The 23,490-nt window shown below is 40.2% G+C and overlaps 1 protein-coding gene across 5 annotated transcripts in view; it reads right to left on the bottom strand.

Moving 5' to 3' along the window:
• CDKAL1 (CDK5 regulatory subunit associated protein 1 like 1) overlaps window positions 1-23,490 on the bottom strand; it is a 609,813-nt gene that overhangs the window by 8,008 nt on the left and 578,315 nt on the right. The window lies entirely within an intron of this gene.

Below are 23,490 nucleotides of genomic sequence, written 5' to 3' on the forward strand. Positions count from 1 at the left end.
ATTCTACTAATTTTAATTCTTAAATGTATTCTACTAATTTTTGAAAGTATAATGTTAACAAATCCTATTAAAGTAGTAAATTTGTTACAGTAGAACCAAGTGTATACGACAAAAGCAAAAACAACTTCGATGTTCAGAAACTTTAGGGATCAGATTTCAATCAGTTAAAGATAAATGAATAAAGTGGAGAAAATGTAGTCTAATTAGATGATAACAATAGTCCATCTCTAACTATTTCCTGCTTCTCTAACAGTTACAGATTTATTGCTGGGGAAAGGAGAGACAGGCCTTCAACCTGAGCACATTTAACACCCTGACCAGTTCTAGCAGTCCTAAGTGCCTGGGCTCTGGGCTCTAATCTCAGTTCTAGCTGAGCATTTTGGGACAAATGACCTATCCTCTCTCTGTCTCCATTCAAAATCACCTGTAAAATGGAGATACTGTTAATATTTGAACATTATGGGGTTGTTATGAGTATCAAATGAGATATGTCTATTGTGTCTTAAACATTTAAAACTCAAATAAGATTAACATATTCCATGGTAGTTTGCGGTTCTCATGGAATATGTAAATGGCAGGTATTCTTTCTACAAAATTGCCAAGTCACTATTTTGCTTTTCAAATATGATTAATTGCTTCAAGCTATTTTTGTTTTTTACACATGTCATCGGGAGGCACACAGCATAATGGATGAACACAGGTTTCAAATTGCACAGACCAGAAACTGAACCCAAGTTCAGACATTCATCAGCTCTGTGACCTTGGGCAAGTGGTTTAAGCTCTCTAACCCTAATCAGCTCTTCTGTGAAGTAGAGATACCAACATCTACCTTACGATGTTGTTGAAAGGCTTAGAAAGAACATGTCCAGAACCCACGTGGAGTGCCTGGAGTACAGAATGTTTTGATAAAGGGCTATATTCTATTATATTATAGGAATGTGGCTTGGAAAATGGAGAAGGCTTAAAAAAACAGATGAACCCCATGTCACTCACCAACAGTCCCAAGTTGATGAAGTCCTCTCTTGGGTACCATCCTTACAAGCACTTGCCCGTAAGGGAGAAGCTGGGCCCACCGTGAAGTCAGCACCTCACCTTCCCTGGGCCCTCAATCTGCCGAGTGAACCTTTTGGAAAGGCGCTTAACTAAAACCATCCCGATATAAGAAGGGGAACCTGGATTCTATGAGTTATGAAGAGGGATTCAACTGTCAGTTGTGCCAGGGCCACATTTTTACCTGCTTTTTCTTTCAATATCTAATATTATTGTAATGTTATTCACAAGGGAACTAAAAAGGAAAGAGAAAGTCACTGTCAACCTAGCAACTATACAGAAAACATTTTTACTCTGTACCCTGCCTGAACCAGCTATCTCCCCTCTACCCACTACCAGCCCCCTGCCTTCTGTTCTTACTGTTCTCTCAGGCTCAGCCACCCGGGACCTGCAGAAGGAAAATCCATCCCAACTAGCGCGCAGCCAGGTGGCGTGCGGGGCTCCCCTCCGCGGGGCTGAGCAGCCTGCCGGCTGGCCCTCACCACAGCGCTGCCTGCCGCTGCCTCCTGCACGGTCCTGTGTGCGCTCCTTCAGAGCAGGGCTGGCCTGACTCTCCAAAGGATGTCCAGGGCCAGCACCAGGGAGGGGGCAGTGTAAGCTGAAAGGATATTCCTTAGCTATACACACAGGCAAAGAGTCTTTCCATATGAATTGCCATTTATCCATGCTGGTATTTCTTATTAGACTGTAAGGTAAATGGGACACAAAATGAAACATCACCAGTGCTCCACAGTATAAATATAAAATAGCATCCTTGGGGGAAATAAAACTGCCAGCAGAGAAGTAGCACGGTGCGCTAGTTTTGTACTGCTACTTTAACAAATGACCACAAACCTGGGGTCTTAAATCCGGCTCCTAGAGGCTGCCTGCATGTGGTCCTTGCCTCCATTTTCAAGGCTGCTAGCATAGGCTTTCTATAGGCACCCTTGTAATTTATGTTGGACCCAGTTGGATAATACAGGGTAATCTCAACATCTTTAACTTAACCCTATCCTTAAAGTCCCTTTTGCGATGTAGGGTGACATGTTCACAGGTTCCTGGGATTAGGACATGAACGTTTGCGGGGAGGGGAGTGGATCATTGTGCATTACCACTCACGGTGTGTGTGCGATCCCCCAAGGTCTCATTACCCCACCAGAAAGTGTGCTTGGTTCAGGTGGAGCTGAACTAGCTGCACAAAAGAACATGTTCCAACAGAAGCCTAATGCTCTACACATCTAGAGAGTGAGGGGCACAGGGTGCCCCCGGGTGAATACATGCCTAGTGACCCTGAAGCTTCCTATTGGAGGAAGATGAGGCCTCCAGGGCTCCGCTTCTGCTAAGTCCTTTTCCTTTCTTTGGGCTCATGCAGACCCACTGAGGTAGCTGCCCGCTAAGAAAATGGTCCTCCAGGGCCACCCATATTTGCCCTACTCATAGATCTTTCAGCCTCAGGAAACAGGGGCCTGAAGGAAAGGGTACCTAGGAAGTGGTCAATGTGCTCTGAAGGGATATTTGCATTTCTACTTGTTCCTTTGCGTTCCTTAGTTATATTTTCATGCAGTTGCAAGTATCCTTTTCTGGGGAGCTGGATGGGCGTGGAAGAAATTTATGCTGTTCAGAAGAAGCCTCTCCTGTAGTTCCTCCTCCTTCTCATCAAAAATCTTTGCATATTATAATATGTAATATGGCCACAGAACCAGAAGCATAAGGATCTGGCAAGAAAGGTGGAGGACAGGCTCTATGCAAAAATTCTAAGTAGCAAATTTATGGGACATTCACCATGTGCCCAGCAGGGCTCCGACTATTCTACATGCATTCTCTCCTTATACCTCCCAACCACCTAGGAAAGTAGTTGACATGAGCTAATCCCAACTTTAAGTACTCACCCAGTTTATAGAGAGTAGGAGTAAATGGTGAAGCAGAGGAGAGGCTTGGCTTTAATCATACCAAGTTTAGATTTGGTAGTAACCTATGATGTATAATGCAATATAAAGAAATAAGAAAAATCAAAGCACTGCGTAATTATTAAAATGACTACCAAGATCAAGATTCCTACCAAAAACACTTTACTGCTGAAAAATCCCATGAAGGCAATCGTGTTATCTTTGTGTTTCTCTACAGAGGACTTTACAGAAAAGCCAGCCCCAGGTCATGCACAAACTGTTCACGTTACCTGTCTTGCAGATGCGAGCCATGTTGAGAGTTTGTAAGTGTGACCTGTAGATGGCACATTGCTGAGTTTTCTCTGAGCATACGCACACATACTTGATCTGCTCACATCAGAACATGTTGCAAAATGTGTTTTAATGAGGAACAGTTGGTCTGGTTCTGCTCAAATAAAAGATATCCCTGTAAGAGAGTTGCCACCTGTCTTCCCATCTTGCAGTGCAGCTTCTAAATGAGTTCTTCTGTCCCTGACACCCGCAGGTGTTGCCAGGGCCCTGAAACCACATTCCTAGTGCCAGCTCCCTTCCTGAAATTGACTGACAACCTCGGTCCTGTGCTTGGTGTCATTAGCAGATACCAGGACATGCAGGAGATTAAGGGTGACAAGCTACCTTTCTCCACTACTCTTCAAATTGGGAGCATCTTAATATCATATAACTAGGATTGCCTAATTATCTCCATACCAAAGATGTTGGTATTTTCCAGTTCTTATAGACTCTGCAAATAATGTTATATGAATTGTCCATTAGCATTATTGGTACTCCGGCCTGTAACAGAATCACCAAGTTAAACCTGGAATCAATGACACTTTTTCATTTATTTTGGGAGAACATTTACATTTTAAAACCTCTGTCGCAGAGTTACATGATGACAGCACAGCGCTGTCAAGGCTTGCTGTCTCACTTTTGGGCATTAGCAATTCTAAATCAGACATTATCCGTATCTAATTTTCCCACCCCCTCTCACTTCACATGTGTCAGTGCTATCAGGTCATTAGAATTGCGAAGAATATTTTAAACTGGAACACACACACACACACACACACACACACACACACGAATCACTATAATCTTGGTCTTTTTATCTTATTTTGGTGATAGCAGAGTAAACACAAGGCTTTTCTAATAAGGCCAAACATAAATTATTAAACTATCTACCGTATGATCAAATGCATTTCAGATTCTATTCTGAATAATTTTGCCTTGACGTTCACCAAAGGAGGAGATCTGATGTGTCCCTGCGTGATCTCGGTGATCCCTCCCTTTCAGAACACCCAACCCTCTGATGTGAACTGTGCCAAATGAAAAAAGAAATAATCATATCAAAAACCAAAGCTCAGCATCAGCCCATCACTAAATTATTACTTTGTGTAAGATCTCTCTTCATTTGACTCAAGAGATATGAAAACAACCCAGCTCCCCACTTCTTTTAATGGATTCAAAATATTTCTTATGTGTAAATTTTCCTCATGGCTTGGAGGCACTGTTAGAGCTTGAAGTAGACGGTAAAAGGGATGAAGGAAAAATAGTTTGATAGCTCATAACTCAAGATAAATTAGAGTTTAGAATCTTTTTTTTTAAAAGCCTGAACATATGGCCTATGGAGAAAATCTATCAAAACCAAGTATGTGATCAATGAGAGGAAATGTTCTTAAAATATACATTATACAGTGTAGTGTACTATCAGAAAAGAATCTCAAAATCTCCTGATTTTGAAAAGATTACTTTGAATAGAAAATTATCTTTATAGCAGAATGCTATCTTGATCATAAGTCCATTTTACTCTGGAAAATACAAACTTAAGGAAGTACCTCTTAAGGTAAGCATCCCCAGTGCCAACTGCTGCTTGGGTCCCTGGTAACAATGACCAAGGGTGGCTGCTCAAGCATTTCTAACGTCTTCCCAGCCCCCTAGTTGTGGGATTCTATCTGAATACCCTCATCTTCTTTATCCTTCTTAATCTTTAACTTAGCGCCAATGTATATTCAAGAGAGCTCACACATTCCTAAAAATAAGGGGGGCATGACAGGGTAGGAGAATCAGATCAGATTTAATAACAGAGTAGCAAATCTTTGCCAACAGTACTGCATTGTCATTTGTTTATATACAATCTCTCTTGTTCTCAAAAAATGAGAGGTAGCAAGCTTTGCCAAAAGGTGTGTTATCAGAGGTCTGGCATCTTAGCTGCAGATACATTTATTTTTACTTTTTCACTATTATTAATTTTTCCCTCAAGAGGAGGGTTTTATTTTTTTTACTAGACATACTTAAGAAAATTACTCTAGAACTTAAGTCTCTCTTCTAACTAATTATCAGCCATAGATGCATAGACAAATACACACACATATACAGACACACACAGCCTTGAAATAAAGAAGGAACCAAGAGGCTCACTAAGAACTATGAAGTCTGAACAAATATTTCAAAAATTTATATGAAACCACAAAAGGCCCTGCATAGCAATCATGATCCTGAGAAAGAAGAACAAAGTTGGAGGAATCATGATACCTACTATCAAACTATACTATAAGGCCATAGTAATCAAAACAGCCTGGTACTGGGATAAAAACAGACACATAGATCAATGGAACAGAGTAGAGAGCTCAGAAATAAACCCACACCTTTAGAGTCAATTAATATTCAACAGAAGAAGCAAGCTCATACAATGGCTAAAGATAGTTTATTCAATAAATGGTGCTGGGAAAATTGGACAAGTAAGTGCAGAAAAATGAAACTAGACCACGCATGTTCTTACACCACACACAAGAATTAATTCGAAATGGATCAAAGACTAAATATTAGACCAGAAACCATAAAAATCCTAGAAAAAAAACGCAGGCAGCAAAATCTCGGACATTGCTTGTAGAAATTTTTTGTCAGATAGATCTCCCCAGGCAAGGGAAACAAAAGGAAAAAAAAACACAAATGGGACTACATCAAACTAAAAAGTTTCTGCACAGCAAAGGAAATCATCAACAAAATAAAAAGATAACCCACAGAATAAGAGAACATATTTGTCAATACATTTGATAAAGAGTTAATATCCAAAGTTTATAAAGTACTTACAAAACTCAACACCATAAAAACAAACAAGCCAATTAAAAAGCAGGCAAATGACCTGAATAGACATTTCTCCAAAGAGGACGTACAGGTGGCCAAAAGATATATGAAAAGATGCTCAATGTCACTAATCATCAGAGAAATGCAAATTAAAACCACAATGAGATACCATCTCACACTGGTCAGAATGGCTACCATCAATAAATCAACGAACAACAAGTACTGGCGAGGATGTGGAGAAAGGGGAATCCTTTTGCACTGTGTGGGAATGCAGACTGGTGCAGCCACTGTGGAAAGCGGTATGGAGATACCTCAAAAAGCAAATTAAAAATCTATCTGCCTTTTGACCCAGCAATCTCACTCCTGGGAATATACCCAAAGGAACCCAAAACACTAATTTGAAAGAACATAAGCACCCCTATGTTCATTGCAGCATTATTTACAATCACCAAGATAGGGAAGTAGCCCAAGTGTCCATCAGTAGATGAGTGGATAAAACAACTATGGGACATTCACACATTGGAATTCTACTCATCCATAAAAGAAAATAAAATTTCACCCTTTGCAACAGTATGGATGGACCTGAAGACTGTTATGCTAAGTGAAATAAGCTGGTCAGAGAAAGACAAATACTGTATGATTTAACTCATTTGTGGAATCTAATGAACAAACTGAACTAACAAGGAAGACGGGGCCAGACTCATAGATGGAGAGCAGATGACAGCTAGGGGGTGGAGAGATTGAGCAAAAAGGAAAAAGGACTCATGGACATGGACACCAGGGTAGTGATTGCTGCGGGGGGAGGCGGAATAAGGGGACTAAATGGTAATGGAAAAAATATAACAAAGATTAAATAAAAAAAGAAATACACACACAAAGAACTGTGAAGTCTGTAATTGTAATATTCATGATAGTGGCAGAAATCTGAACTCCTCTATTCTACATTATTAGCTGGAGAGAAGCACTAGAACCAACTAAAGCTACTCCACAGGTGTGATAAAGCGGAAGGAAGAAAGAAAAAGTAAAGTGGGTCAAGAGGCTTTACTGACGATGAAGTCCTTTCAATAACCTCTTAAACCATCCTCATTCCATGGAGTGTACAAAGGAAGCTGTGAACTAGGATGTTGAGGAAAATAACAATTGGGTGTATTGGGGTTAATCTTTAAGTAATCAATTCAACTCAGAATAATTACTCCTAAGAATTTCTTTCAACTAGGTAAACATAAGAGTGTGTTGGCAGATGTTTGTGCTTAAAACGAAAAAGGAGCCATGATGTTAACAGCTATTACAATGCACCCCTCTCATCCTGTTCTAAGTATCATTTTCATTGACCGGAGATATGGATTTAGCATCACTCAGTACCATGAACTGCATAAAATGAATAAAGGAGATGGCAGGTGCTTTGTTCTGTCTCAAAGAGTCTCATAAATGATGAGCTAACATGTCAAAGGTTTCCTATAGGTTACCATGATAATTATTCAGTTTGGAAAACTGAGATAAACTAGTTGAGAAAAATTACATGGTACATACTGCACTTACATGGAACTCAGTCACCTGAAGAAAGTGCGCACTTCTGCCTTTTGCCCTGTCACTTCCAAAGGGCCATTATGAGTATTTCCAAACACCTACTCAAAGGCATGTGTATTCCTCCCTTCTATTGTATTTTTATTTTGAATATGGACAGTTTTTAAAAAGTAAAAATAATCATCCTATCAGAAGGCACTTAAAATAACTGGAAGAAGACTAATATTAAGGAACCTAATAGTGTATATGACTATAAAAGTGTGGCAGGCAGCCTCTAAGGCTGCCAGCCCCCGGGATCCTTGCTTCCTGATATTCACATTCTGTATTATACCTTTCTCTTGACTATGGGCTAACTTTACTGACATACTTCTAATTAACACTCGACATAAATGATGGGATGGTACTCCTGAAATTAGGTTACAAACAACTGTGGCTTCCCTCATTCTCACTCTGTTTGCTTGCTCTGTGGGAAGCCAGCTGCCATGTGTGAGCTGCCCTGTGCAGAAGTCCCCATGAGAAGTGACTGAGGGAGACCTCTGACCAACGGCTAACAAAGGGCCAACTTTCCAGTTCTACAACTCACTATCTAAAAACAAGACATTGCGTCTAAGGCGGAAGCAGAACATGAATTCTTGTGGGGCTACAAGATGTGCCACCCACAAGCAACAATGCTGGAATTTCACAGGTTGTGGCAGAATGAATATATTAAAGTTCCCAGCTCTTTACACCTCCTGTGCCTGTGCCTTCTATCGCATAACTATGTAATGCTTTCCCTGGTCTTTACCATGTGACTGACTTTGGCCAGTGGTATGTTATCAAACATAATGCATACTGTGGCTTGTAAAGGTCTTGAGCATTTCTGTTTGCTCTTCTTCCTCTGCCTTCACCATGGGATCACACCCAGGATAGCCTATTACAGGATGAGATGCATGGAAGAGAGCAGATTCATCCAAGTATTCCCAACTGAGGACATCTACATCTGCCAGCTGCGCTATCAGGCATGTCAGCAAGCCCAACAAGATAAGAGGTGCTTAGCCACTCTACACTGACTGCAGATGCGTGACTAAGCCTGGTCAAGATTAGCTGAACTCCACCACAGTTTTGTGATTGTTTATCATGAGGCATTTATAGTATAGCTAACTGATGATATAGAGTGACCATATATCTGGTCCTGCACTCCTTTTTAATAAGGGATGTACTTATATCTCCAGCACAGATACATTCATTCATTTACTCAATAGACATTTACTAAAACTTTGCCCCATGCCAGGCACTATTCTAGACATTAAGGACACAGATGAAGCACAACATACCAGCCCTCATGGATGGGGCTTCTATTTTAATAACTGGAGGCAAAGAAACACATAAATATTTAGTGTTTTTGATGAGGAGGTGTGTCATGGGGAAAAATACTGTGACAGATGATAGGGCTGGCATTGCACAGGGGGCTACTCAGGAAAATCTCACTAATAAGGCGGTCCTTTGGCAGAGATCGGAATGCAGGAGATGACAGACATGTCATACAGGCATCTAAGAGAAACACATTCCAAGTAGAGGGCCTGGCAAGTGGAAAGGCCCTCCAGAGGAAGGGCACCTGGTGTGTTTAAATCCAAGGAGCAGCACGAAGGCCAGCGTGGCTGGTACAGTGTGCTTGAGGGGCAGAAAGACCAAGGAGCGATAAGGCCCAAGGTTCTAGGCCCCGTAGGCATTACAGGGACACTGGCTTCCACTCCGAGCAGGACTGGAAAACCCTCCATGCTCTTCTTTTCAATTTTAATGTTTTATTGTGTTAAGATATAGATAACATAAAATTTACCATTTTAATAATTTTAAGGGCACAATTCAGTGGCATTAATTACAACCCTCATGTTGTACAGCCATCATCACTGTTGATTTTGAAGACTTTTTCATCACTCTAAATAGGAACTCTGTAACCATGAAGAGATAATTCTTCATGCCCTTGACAACCTCTAATTTACTTTCTGTTTCTATGAATTTGCCCGTTCTGTATCTTTCAAATAAATGGAATCATATGATATTTGTTCTATTGTGCCTGGCTTATTTCACTTAGCATAGTGTTTTCAAGGTTCATCCATGTGGTTGAACATGTATCAGAACTTCATTTCTCCTTATGGATAAATAAAATCCTGCCATTGGTATATATCACATTCTGTTTATCAACTCATTTGTTGAGGGACACTTGGGTTGTTTCCATCTTTTGATTATGTGAATAATGCTATGAACATTGGTATACAAGTATCTGCTTGAGTGCCTGCTTTCCATTCCTGGGTACATATGCTGGGTCATATGGAATTTTAGATGGGTGTGAGCAGAAGAAACATGGTCTGATCTATATAGAGGGCGGAAACAGGGAGACTGACTAGGTAGTTTGTGTTCATTTTCAGGTAATACAGTATGGAGTACAGAAGCTCATTTCCCTAAGAATATTTAAAAGAAAAGTATCTGTAGGCAGTAATGCTTTTGGGCACCATAGATGCCCTGCGATTATTCAGACGCACTGGCCTCATCTGGTGGATATCTGGTGGATAACAGAAAAGAAAGACTGACTCAAAGTCAGTCAAAAAGGGGAACTTAAGCACAAACTTAATCACAATCACAAAGTACTTAGGCAACTATACTTTACAAATGCTATTAAATGGTTATAAATGTACCTGAAAAGACCAGCGAACAAGTCCTCTTCTCATGATATATATGTAACTTGGGCAGAACATAACCCATGCCCATGGACGTGATATTACTAGGATCTCGATTAACTAGGCCTAGATAAATCTTCGCCGGCTTTCACCATGCCGCCAATTTCACACCACAGAGTCACCGATCACTTCCTGTATGCCAGGTACCGTGCTGAATGCTTCCCGTGCTTTATCTCTTTTCACTGTCAAAATCGCCCTACCAAATAGGTTTTATTACCCACAATTTATAGAACAGGAAACATGCCTAGAGAGTGACCAGCTAATGACCACACAGTTAGTAAAGGATAGAGCCAAGATTCCAAATCCACACAGCATGACCCCCAAGCTCATGTGCTTACGGGCGGCAGCCCCCAACCTTTTTGGCACCAGGGTCCAGTTTCATGGAAGGCAATTTTCCACGGAGAGAGGTGGCGGGAAGAAGGAAGTGCTCAGGCGGTAATGTAAGCGAAGCTTTGCTAACTTGCCCGTCGCACACTTCCTGCTGTGCAACCCGGTTCCTAACAGGCCACAGACTGTACTGGTCCACGGCCTGGGGGCTGGAGACCCCTGCTTAAGGGGGTACCTGATTCTTTTGAAATAAATGTTTGCAAGGAAGAAGTCCTGGGAGCCAGAGGCCTCTGGAAGGAAAAGACTGATGGTGATAAAGAATACCTACAATAGTTCTTAGCTTTTCTGGTCCCCTGATTTCTCTCAAGTGGTGGCAAGTATGAAAGACACTGCATCTTATTTTTCTAGGTTGACTTCCTACCAGATAACTGTCAACTTGACATATGGCTTGAATATTTGTGTGTGAATTACATCAGGGAGATAGAGGGACAGGAGAAAATTTGTTTCTCCAAAGCCCTTTAAATTTAAAACATTGCAAACTATGATAGAAAATGAAGATATTCATGGTTGTATTAATTTAGGCACAACTCAAAGTCAATACCGCGAGTATGATGGGAGAAATAAGCTATCACTTTCATCACTGGAAAGTAAAAGGGAAGAAAACTAAAATTTATGGTTAGAAGCATGCCCGGCTCTAAAATGCACATCCTTACAGTTCTCATGAAAAGGATTGAAATTTGCAAGATTATTATCAGTTTAAAAAGAGGCTTTTGCAATCTGCTTATCAAAATGTCAAATTACTTCAAAGAGCAGGTTGGGTGGCTTGGCTATATTTTTTAGCCCTTAAAAAAATATATTAATTTCCCAATTGGAAGTAACAGATTTCAACCTATTTATTCATTTTCAACCTCCCAGCCTCTGGTCAAGAAACAATCCATTCCAACCTGCCATGTCATTGCAAGCTAAGTTCGTTCAACAAACTGAACACCAACTCTGAGCCAGGCAGGCCTGTGCTAGGGCCTGGAGCTGGTGGCGAAACAGACGGACGGGTAGCCCTGCTCTTATGAGCATTTCTTCGCTGTTATGCTCAGGCTCCAAAACTTTCCAACATGCATGGTAGAAACTTCTTGTATTCACTCACATTTTCTTATTTATACAGGCCATGAAATTTGGTGGGGCCATGTGAATAGTTCTGGCTAATGGATATCAAAGGAAATGCCATGTGCCCTTCCAGTGCCAAGGCAGTGAAAGAAAAAGCCTGGTTCTTCAGCCCTTCTCTTCTTGCAACCAACCTGGGTCCCTGAGTGAGTGCGTGGAACAGACAACCCCTGATTCCAGGCTGCCCACTAAATATCTACAGATGTGTTGTAGCATGAGCAGGAAATACACTTTTGTTATGTTAAGCTTGAGATTTCAGAGTTAATTTGTTATTGTAGGACAGCCTGATTTATCATGGATTAACACATGTGTTTTATTGCCTAAAGTGTTAGCTGTAAGTTTTCTATTTGACTTCAAAATCCAGAGGCTCCACTCTTTAGAGAATATGATTTTCCACTGCCTGCCAACTGCCCACATCTGCTTATGGATGCCCATATAAAGCCAGATTTATTCCTGTGCATTATGTCACTTTGAGAAAAATTTCTGATTGAGAAATATTTTCTTCTTCATTTGCCCGATCACCTGCTAAATCTAGTTCTTATCTCACCACATCCATAAAACCCTCTGTAGTAGAAATTGTTTGAATACTCTCTCCACATTGATAGTTCTCCACATTGTAAATTCTATCTTACTACTACAGATTCCAAGGAACATCTCCCATCTTCCTTTGTCTCCAAGGATGCAAACTTGAGACTCAGGTTCTATACTCATATGCAACATATGTGAGACATTGATTACAAGGTAAACTCCACAAGGATGCAGACGGGGCTTGGGACCTCTGCCATGCTGGGCAGGGAGTAGAAGTAACATCTCTAATCAGCAGCCTCTATGTCGTCCTGAGTGGGTTTTTTTCCTGAAAAACTCAGCAAAGAGTCTATTTCTCAGTCCTTTTAACAATTCTGTGCACTATGTAGTGTCCCTTCTTAAACCCCTCCCTGTTTAAACTAACTGAACTGTTGTTTTCTGTTGTCTGCAAAGAATGCGGACACATATGTTTCCTGATACTGTAAGTATTCAGAGGTCTCCTGTCTTCCAGTCCCTTACGATCCGATGCCATCTAATTTAGCTCTTGATATATTATAGATTTTGTTTCATATGCCCATACCTTCTCTTCCCAACCGGACCTGATCTCCGTGAGGGCAAGGATCCCATCTTAGACCTTCTGTATCCCGAGCAGTGCTTGGCACAACGCTGGGTCTACTTTACGATTGACAGGATGACCATGTAATTCATCATCCAAGCCAGGATACTTTGGGGAGTGAAAGAGGGGCACTATTATTCATTATATTGGGACAGTGGATATACACGAGGACTGTCCCAGACAAACTGAGGCATACTGCCAGACCTGGCACTTATAATTAGTGACTGAGTAAAAATGAAAAACATTTGAAGGGAAAGTAATATAGTCAAAATCAGAGCATGAGAGGGCAGTTCTGGACACCTGGGTTTGTATCATCACAGAGATAATATTCTCCGGGAGTATCCCCAGTCCCAGCCTCTAGGGCACTGGGCTTAGATTACCTTTCCGATTTGGAGGTTTCTGAAATATGGCTTTGGTTTTCGTAAGGAAGCTTTTGTTCCTAATGAATTCATTTAGATTTGGTAAAAATCACCCATAAAACTTTAACCAGAAGAGCACCTACATTGCCTACGGCAGCTGGTGTACCTACATAAGACCCTCTCTCTCACCCCAATCCTGCCCTGAAAGGGCCACCAGAGAACAGAAGTATTACCAGAAAAACGCCCAGACTCAAGTCTCCTCAAAGGTCAAGGTCACTTTCATTATTTCCATCTCCAATATTTAGTCTAGTGCCAAGACAATATTATTATGTTTAATAAATGCTAAAACATATCATAAGAAGCCAGGCATTATCTGCATGTTGTACGTGTCAGTAATTCACACTCAGGTGGACTGAGTCTCTTCCTTCGGCCTCAGCCCTTTCTGCTCTCGGAGGCTGCTCATGCCTTTGGTGAGCCGCTGTTCCTCCTACCCCGTCCTCCCACACCCCAAGGTGGGCAAAGGACAGAGAGGTGGGAAAGCCCAATCCCGCCCCTAAGATGCCTCTTTGTGAGTGTGTACAGTAATGTAAAGAATATTTCATGTGTCCCAGCTGCCTTAGCCTAAGCTAGAATAAAAAGTTGAGATAATACTGGTAAAAAGCCTTAACACCAAGCACATAGTAGAGGCTCAGTAAATGGTTCCTATTATTATCAAGTCGCAATTCGTTCTTTGACACATGCAATTCCCCTCACCATGCCCCAGCTACAATCCTCACGAGGAGGAAAGTTATCATCGGCGATTGCAAATTAGTCAGGGAAGAGAAATGAAGGCTAATTGTTTAGCAGCAGCTAGCTCTGATGATACTTTGGATGGTACTCAAATTGTTCCATGAAAGATATTGCAAACATACCAAACACATTTTGAACTGACATAATCATACTAGTTCAGCTGTAGTACCCAATTAAAACACAGCCCAGCGGCACAGAGCAAAAACTATGTATCTAGACTGCGAAACCCAAATATTTCCTAACGGGCCTGCAAAAGAAACTAATTAGATGCAAAATGAAAGAAAGAAATGCACTAAATATTAAAAGTACTATGGTATTAATTGTGACACCACTTTAACATATGGGCAACGAAGAAAAAGAAAAGAAACTACAAAAACTGCTTGGGATTGGAGCCAACATCTTTGGGGTGAAAGGAAAATAGGAAGGAACACACCCTTATTTGCCTCTAACACGGTTAGCTGCTCTGTTTGAAATTAGATCCACTTTCAACTGTTTTAACTTAATTATTAAGCCATTTCTTAACCTCATGAATGCAGTTTTCATGTGCTTTCAAATCTGGCCCTGAACTAATAGACCCTTTCACTTCAGTGGTTTTGGAAATGAATGTTAGATGGAGAGGAAAGCATGTTAACGGTGCTTTTCTAAGGGTCAAAGCTCTGAAAATATAGTATAGTTTGTACATAAAACTCAATACACCTGAATATCCTGCTGGCTCTTTGTCTGGTAATGAGGCAAACCATGCCACCCTTGCAAACTTTTTCCTTTCCAGGCGCAGTTGGCTGTGTTGGTGCTGAGCTATCTAACTGCTCAAGTGAATCCATTATTAGGATCAAAGTCCCAATAGATGAGAAACAGGTGGCAGCCAGGCCCCCTAGGGCAGCGTTTTCTTCATCTGTGAGAAGGAGAATGGTAGGTCCAGCTCGCCATTCTAGAATAGTCTCTTTTAAAAGGGGGCATAAAGAATAAGAGGAAGAAATGTCTGTAAGAACAGCCAATGCTATAAGGTTGTTCTTGAGGCTCTTTCTACTAATTTGTCATTCTCATGTGGAGTAACTTCCTACGGTGACCTGCTTTCATCGGCCATTTTTATAGGAAATCATGGCTAAAGACTGCAACAACCAAAATGCTAAAAGGTTGTATAATTCTTCCCTTCTCTTGCTTACAGCAAAACAATGCCTTGGCATGCATCACAAATTAATAACGATAACATTAGTAGCAGCCAACATTTATTGACTGCTAAGCCATTTCCATGTAAATCCTATAAAATAAGTACTATTATCTCCATTTACACAAGAGAGAACTGAGGTAGAGAGAGGCTACGTTGCCCAATGTCAGATTCTGTAAGTAGTGAAACAAGAATTCAAATCCAGATCATCAGAATCTAGAGTCCATGTTTTTATTTGTTATACTACTGTAGAGTGAAAACTGATTAAAGCAAAGTGCTTTTTAAAAAATGTAAAGTAAAAAAATTAAAATAAAGGCCAAGAAATCACTGAGTTTTAAAGCTATGCTTACATTGAGCCCCTTCATCAAATATTAATATAACTACTATGCACCAGGCACTTTGTCCACATTATCTAATTTAATCCTCTGTGAATCAGTTATGTCTGTTTTACAGATGACGAATCTGTGGTTCAAGAAAGCCAGCTGTAGAAGATCACAGCAACTGTGTACACACACACACACACACACACACACACACACACACACACACACACACACACAACTGGCCAGAAATTATCAAATGAGTCTTGCAATTCAAAAGGCAAGGCAGTATGAACCTGGACTTAAAAATTCAGGCTTGACCTCACATGCATCCAAAACACACACACAAACAAACGAACAAACACAACAAGCAAACAAACAAAACTTGCTAGAAAATAACCAGTGTTGGCAAGGATGTGGAGGAACTGGAACCCTGGCGCACTGTTTGTGGGAATGTAAAATGGTACAGCCACTGTGGAAAATAGCATGGTGGTTCCTCAAAAAATTAAAAGTAGAACTATCGTATGACCTAGTGGTTCCACTTCTGGGTATGTACCCAAAGGAACTGAAAGCAAGGTCTCAAAGAGATATTTGTACAACCACATTCATACCAGCATTATTACTGAGAGCCAAAAGGTGGAAGCAACCCCAGTGTTGACTGACAGGTAAATGGCTACATAAAATGTAGTTATATACATACAATGGAATATGATTCAGCCTTTGAAAGGAAGGAAATTCTGACACATGCTGCAACATGGATGAACCCTGAGGAAGTTATGCCATGTAAATAGGTCAGTCAGCAAAAGACAAATATTCTATCATTCCTCTTACATGAGGAACCCAGAGTAGTCAAATGCATTAAGACAGAAAGGGTGGTGGTTGTTAGGGGTTGGGGGGCGGGGGTCAGTGAGGAGCTGTTCAATGGGTACAAAGTTTGAAGACTGGCTGCACACTGTGAATGTTTTTAACATTACAAAACTGTACATTTAAAATTAGTTAAGATAGTAAATTTTACATTATAAGTATTTTACCACAATTCAAAAATAAAAACACAGGCTTGAAAGTTGATAAGACCTGGCTATAAATACTGGCTTGCCTTTACTACCCTCTAATTTTGTGACTCTGGGTACGTTATTTATTAAGTTACTGATGCTCAGGTTCCTTATTTGTGAAATAGGGGTAATAACAGTAACTTCCTCATAGGGTTGTGCGGACGATATGAATGAATGCATGTAAGATATTTAGCATAGGACTTGGCCCATAATAAGAACACCATAAATGTTGGCTTTGAGTCATAGTAGTAGGCATGGAGTATTAGGCAATGGCAGAGTGTGTCCTGAGGGAGGAAAAATCCCTTGCTCTCTCTCAAGAGATTATTACATGAAGAAGGGAAATCGTCCTTGGGGGGTTTAACATGGGTCAAGGTTTGGCTCATAGCCTTGAAAGCTCAGAAACCGAACTTCACCCCCAGAAAAGACCACATGGATAGGACACAGGAAACCAATTTATTAACAACATACTTACAGAGGGCTGAACAAACCTATTTTCTTCCTGCAAGCAGATATGCACAGGAAAGCAAATTATAATTAGAAGTTTGCCTGGTAAACATGAGCTCAACTAAGGGAAGTAAATGCATCACACGTACAAAGGTATCAGGCTAAGGTAAATGGCTGCATCCATTTCCAAATCAGCATGCTCTTCAGACTTTTTGAAGTATGTCGGCCAAAGTGTCCTCTCTTCTGAGATGCAGGTGTTCACACTGCCAGTGTTATCTTCTAGACCCGCTTTGTTTGGCTTACATGGCTAACCACTCCCACCCTCTACATGGTCTGTTTCTCTGACTATCTTAATGCCTTCTAGAACGCTGCAGTCAACTCCTGCAGGCCTGGGACCTGACAGTGTCTTTAAGATAATTAATTCTGGCCTTTCTTTGACCAAAAAGATGTTGGATCTCATACAGGGTAATATTCTTCATTTCAGATACTAGAGTGGTATAGACTTTCATGTATTTTATTTAATAGCTTAACAAAAATCATTTAAAATGTTCACTGAATTTCCATATATTTCTAGGCAATAATTGTCAAGATATATTATTAAGTGAAAATAGCACAAGTACGTAAAATTTATCTAAGAAGGAGGTGACAAAGTGACAAACATATGTACATGTATTTGTTTATATTGTTAAAACAGACCATTGAAAGAATAAACTGAAAACTAAAACAAAAACAAGTAACTGCTTAAATAGGTAAGAGAGGTATCAGGGTAGAGAGGGGACAGTAGTAAGTAGAAGGTAGACCCTCAGAACAGACTTTTGCAGATTTAATTTTGCAAAAGATTTTACATAATTATAAAACAAAACTAATTTAAAAACTTCTAAAAAGTTGGAAACAAAGTGAAACAAATGCTTCTAATAGTGTGTTGGTGTGTTGGTGTAGCTATACGGAGAGGAATAATTTCAGGTGACCTTAAAACAATTATTTGTCTGTACATCCCTAGAGGGAAAGACTCTAAGAACAAAACAACTGCAAAACTATTGCAACAGCTTAAACTGTCTTTAGCAATCATACACTGGTGGCAGTGTTGGTATGGTTATTATTAGACAGTTATATGAGTATTGTAAGTTAATGCTAGTGAGTACCTACATTACGTTATAGGAAACTGGGACTTTCAGTGTGGAAGAAAGTTGTTAGAGATGTAAGACAGAAAATTCCTGAGGTTGACTTGGATGATACTGTTAAATAGGAGGAAAAAAGGGGATATTTTCAACTATCAAAGACTTAAAGATCTATGTCAAAAGGACTGAGGAACCTATTTGATGAGCTTCCACTGTCCAAAAATGTAATCATTTGAGCACCAATTAAGTACAATAACTGCAATGGATAAAAACACATCAAATAGAAAGAAATCTATGAGTTTATAGTAATACTTAAAAACAACCTCATTGGTTAGTTTTAGAAGATGCTAAGCAATCAACACAAATTTTGAAAACTAATAAAGTATGGAGTCATTTTTCCTACCTTTCCTGTATGAACTGCACCTCCTGGTAAACACAAGCTGACAAGACGAAGTGTGTCAGCATAGCAATACTTTTAGCTAATACATGAGGGAGGAAAGACTGAATGAAAAAGCCACTATTTGCAACCCCTAATCACTCAATGGTTCTCGGCAACGCTTATCAACCACTAATGCCATAAAGAGAGACAACCAGACATGCTCATAATGGAAGTGCACAGCATCATATGAAATAATCTTGTCAAAAACTCAAATATGAATCTGATTAGGCTTCTAAATCTAGCTACTAATTTATAAAACAAACAGGCAACTCAGAACCCCGGTAAACTGCATGAGAGTATGCAATTAACAAATTCCACACTGTAGGAAATTCCACAGTACAAACAACCTGGTTTCTTCCACAAATAAACTACAATACAAAAAGAGAAAACATAGAGCCTATAGTTAAAACAGACTTATAGGACATAGCAACTAAGTGCAATGAATGGGCCTCATTTGCATCCTGATTCAAATAAACTGTTGGAGGCCTTGGACAGATAGCTCAGTTGGATAGAGCATCGTCCCAATATGCCAAGGTTGTGGGTTTGATCCCTGGTCAGGGTACATACAAGAAGCAGCCAATGAATGCATAACGATGTGGAATAACGAATTCTTTCTCTCCCCCTCTCTCTTCCCCTCTCTCTCTCTAAAGGCAATCAACAACAACAAAAAAAATAAACTATTAACAAAACTGCCAAATGTAACTATTGCTGGTTAAAGAATTAAAGTTCATTATTTTTAGATGTGATAACACATTGTAATTGTGATATTTTTAAAATAAATCTTCATCTTTTAGAGATATTTTCTGATATATTTAGATTGAATGGAATGATAAATGAGAATTCCTTGAAAAGAGCCAGGGGGGTGGGGTGAATAAGAGCACAGGTAACGTGAGATTGGCTATGAGTTGATACCTGTTGAAAGCAGGTGTGGGCCCCTGACTGGTGTGGCCTAATTGGTTAGGCATCATCCTGGGAAGCCAGGAGTCACTGCCTTGATTCCCAGTCAGGACACATGCTTGGGTTGCAGGTTCAGCCCTTCAGTTGGGGGTGTGCAAGAAGCAACATATCGATGTTTCTCTCTCATATCTATGTTTCTCTCCCTCTCTTTCTTCATCCCTTCCCCTCTCTCTAAAAATAAATAAATAAAATCTTAATAAAATTAAAAAAAATACAGTGGGTGATGGGTATGTTATCATATTATTCTCTTTACTTGTGCATATGCTTAAAAATTTCAACAATAGAAAATTTCCAAAATAGAAATAAAACAATTCATTGATTCTAATCTTAGATGATGGCTTTCAGATAATTTTTCATATTATCGGATGGCCATGGATTTGGTACAGGTGATGTTAGGTTCTGATCACACATAGGTTTTCTTAAGATGGAATGACTGAACAACATAGCAATTTTCTAAGGAAATGTCAGTTGTATATGAAGATCATCACACTGAACAGGCTTATCTTATCATAAGGTTCCACAAGAGAGCTGGAAAAAAATATCAATGCTCTTAACATCTTAAAACTGTGTTAAGGTTCCTATTCCTCTGGCACCTCTCACTAAACAGTTGCCCTCCCCGCCACACGCATAAAAATTTTGCCCATCTCCACCACCATTTTGATACTCACCTTCTGAAGAATTACTAACACACAAATGAGAGATATCTCCATCATCCAAGGAGATATTGTTGGACTATGTTCTGACTATGATACTATGAAAAGTTGGCATTATTACATTAAAATATTGAAACTGCTTTTGTAAATATCAAGCACTCCTCCCTACCTGCAAGTCATTTTCCTAGAAGAGTGGTTCTCAAACTGCAGCACGCGGCGGCATGGCCCGGAGGGCTCACTCGGACAGGCTTTCCTCGGCCGCCTTCACGGTTCCTGACTCAGGTCTGGGTTTAGGCCCAAGGATTTACACTTTTCACGAATGCCCCCAAATGAGACCATGGTTGAGAATTATCATCCTGAATCATCTGTGAAAACTTATGTATCCTTTGCTGCCCCCACCTCTTCTTCCCCCTGAGAACAAAGTCCCCTGACAGTGACCAGAAAAAAGTTTATGATCTTTTCCTTTCTTTGATTTAAATTTATCCTTTTGAACTCTATGCTGCTTTCATTGGATTATTTTTATATAACCTTTTTCTGACATGAGTGTTCATTAAATGATACTTATTCAGAAATGTTCCCTAGCAGGTTGGAAGCGGCAGTTTGGCTCTCTTCTCCCCTAATATTAATCAGATTAATTTTGTCTATCTTTCCTGTTCTCTCCTTCACCTATTCCTCCATCCCTGCAACCAACTGAAAAGAGAAATAGTAATAATCATAAAAAGATGTTACTATGTGTTGTTTCCACTAGGATATAATTTCTTAGAGGGCAATAACCTTTTGACTTTATTATGGCTTTCTTTTTCCATCATGTTATGGGCATACACCCATTATTATTTGAAAATACAGGCCTGTTTTCTATTAATATTTATAGAATTCAAAGTCCTGCCACTGGGTAGGCATTCAATCCATTTTTGTCAAATGAAATATTTCAATCACAGACTCGCAGATAACTGAGGTTCAGGGAACCGATGAGATGCACAAAAGGTCACCAAATCTGCCACCACACGTGCAGCATTCTATAATCCGGGTCTCACGACTCCCACCCAGGCTGTGCCACTCCCCAGAGTTCTATCAAAAAACATCAACTGGGCCTAAAGTGAGATAAAGTAAGTCCAAAGGAGCGTGGGGCTACATAATTCTTAAAGAACAGTCATAAGATTCTCAGTTAAGAAAATGCATTTACTAAGGAAAATAATTTTTAAATACACTATTTTGCTTTAGATGCTGTGGCTTTTCCAGATTTGTTTACAGCATGTGTAGGGGAGGTTATTCCAGAAAACCCAGGAACACCTAAAAAATTCAGAAAGACATTAACTCTGCTGGGGCTGGTTCTCAAGCACTGAATACGTTATTCTAACGGAGAAATTTACCCCCCCTGCTGTCTCTGTGCAGCATGATCACAGTGAAATAATGAACAAAACGGAACTGTTACTGTCAGGTCATCTTGCGTGTCTACTCTCTCTAGATGCAACTAGCTTTGAGGGAAAGGGACAGCAACCACTTAGTAACTGTTGACTATGTTCCGGAAATAGGATGAGATGGCTCACATACACTATTGAAAGTGTCCTTTCAAGAACCCCGTGAGGTAGACATTATTGTTCCCATTTAACAGACTAAACTCAAGCTCAGGAGGCACGCGCCTACAGAACGCTGGCAAGCCTAGATGGCAACCCAGGTCTACCAGACCCCAAGGCCAGCTTTGCCTGCAGAGTTAGCCTGATTGTCTTCCTCCAAGAGTGCCAGCACCTCGATCAGTGTTCGAAGAGCCCAAAATGTCTGAAACATGATTATAACCTCTATCATCTACTTCTAAATCCTGTAAAAATGGAAGCTGGTTTCGTCTTGCATAATTTACTTTAACTCATATCATCAGCCAAAACATTTTAACATCAGGACAAATTCATTAAAGAAGGCTTTTTGACCCTAGTTTGACATATCCTTAAAGCTGACAAATAATGAAGCGTAAACTATGTTCACTAATTTACAGGAAGTCACAAATGGTGATAACAGACTTGCCTGATGTTTCCCTTAATGTAAACACCCGACTCACCACTCCTGACTCTTTGGCCTCATGCACGCTATACGACTATTTCCAGAGACCCAGGAGGGCCCGCAGCCCCCTGACCCCTAACCTTATCTCACCTAGGTCTTCTGGGCCTTCCCAGCTCAGAGGAGGGCTGTGGTAGCAGGGGCAACAACTCCATCTCATAGTCTGGAGGAAGAGCAGAATAGGAGAGGCTGCCCCATGCAATGTACATGGGGCTGCTCTTCCTGGAAGTCATACTATAGTTAAGAAATGAATAAAAGAATACTACTTTTTCTGATTTATGTTATCATAAATGATGATGTTTTAAAACACCATCCTTTTGAACAGGCGTACACAAAGGAATTGAATCAGGCAAGTCTTTGAAATAATAGTTCGCCCACTACTATCATTTGTCGTGATCCTGTTTATGGCGACAATTTAAAAATCAAGTTTGTAAAACACACTGTGTAGAAGAACAAAAATAAGTCAACTTCCCTTGAAAATTTCTGAGGAAAAAGCCACATTTCTAGCAATATAATTTAAATGCTGAATTACACTGTTCCCTCTTGGCCATGCACCCCAACTCCCAAGTACGCTTTGTTTGTTTGTTTTAAATAACAGCAAACATTAATGGTCATGCTTATCAAGTTTCAGAGCTCACTCCTGGCTGAGCAGGATGACACACTTGGCAGGGTTTGGACAAAGGCTAGTCTGCGTCATCCCTTTATCAGTCAGATGGCTGTGCACACAGATTCCTCACACGCACTTGTCAAGCTCATGAGAGGGGTCGCTCGTGTTTGGACACCACCGTGTATCGCCATGTTAAGTGAGAATGCAGATAATAGTACCTTCTCTGTCACTGCCCCCAAAGTTTAATTACCATGCCCTTGTGATTTATTTTGAGGGAAAAGATAACATACATTAAAACAATTTGGGGATTATATGGCCAGATAAATACCACCTATCTTCTCTCTGTATGTTAAGTCATAGCTATGTACTCTTCTTGGAGTGCTTAACAATTGTGTTAGAGAAAGGACATCAAATGATGCTTAGAAATGTGATACACATTTTCATTTCACACTCCATCAGCTTTTACAACTGTAGCTCAATGAAATGTAAGAGAGAGCTTGGCAAACAGCCATATATACCAAAGTATAAAATAGGGGTCAGGTTACTTTTTTATAGAAAGAAAAAAATGTTTAATTTTCACTCCACATGACTGAAAAAGATATTCGGCTAACACCCTAGAACAGCGATTTCCAACTA

This window comes from Pteronotus mesoamericanus, unplaced genomic scaffold (assembly GCF_021234165.1).
Source record: "Pteronotus mesoamericanus isolate MK-2021 breed Mesoamerican mustached bat unplaced genomic scaffold, CSHL_Meso_final scaffold_31, whole genome shotgun sequence".
NCBI classification, from domain to species: Eukaryota; Metazoa; Chordata; class Mammalia; order Chiroptera; family Mormoopidae; genus Pteronotus; species Pteronotus mesoamericanus.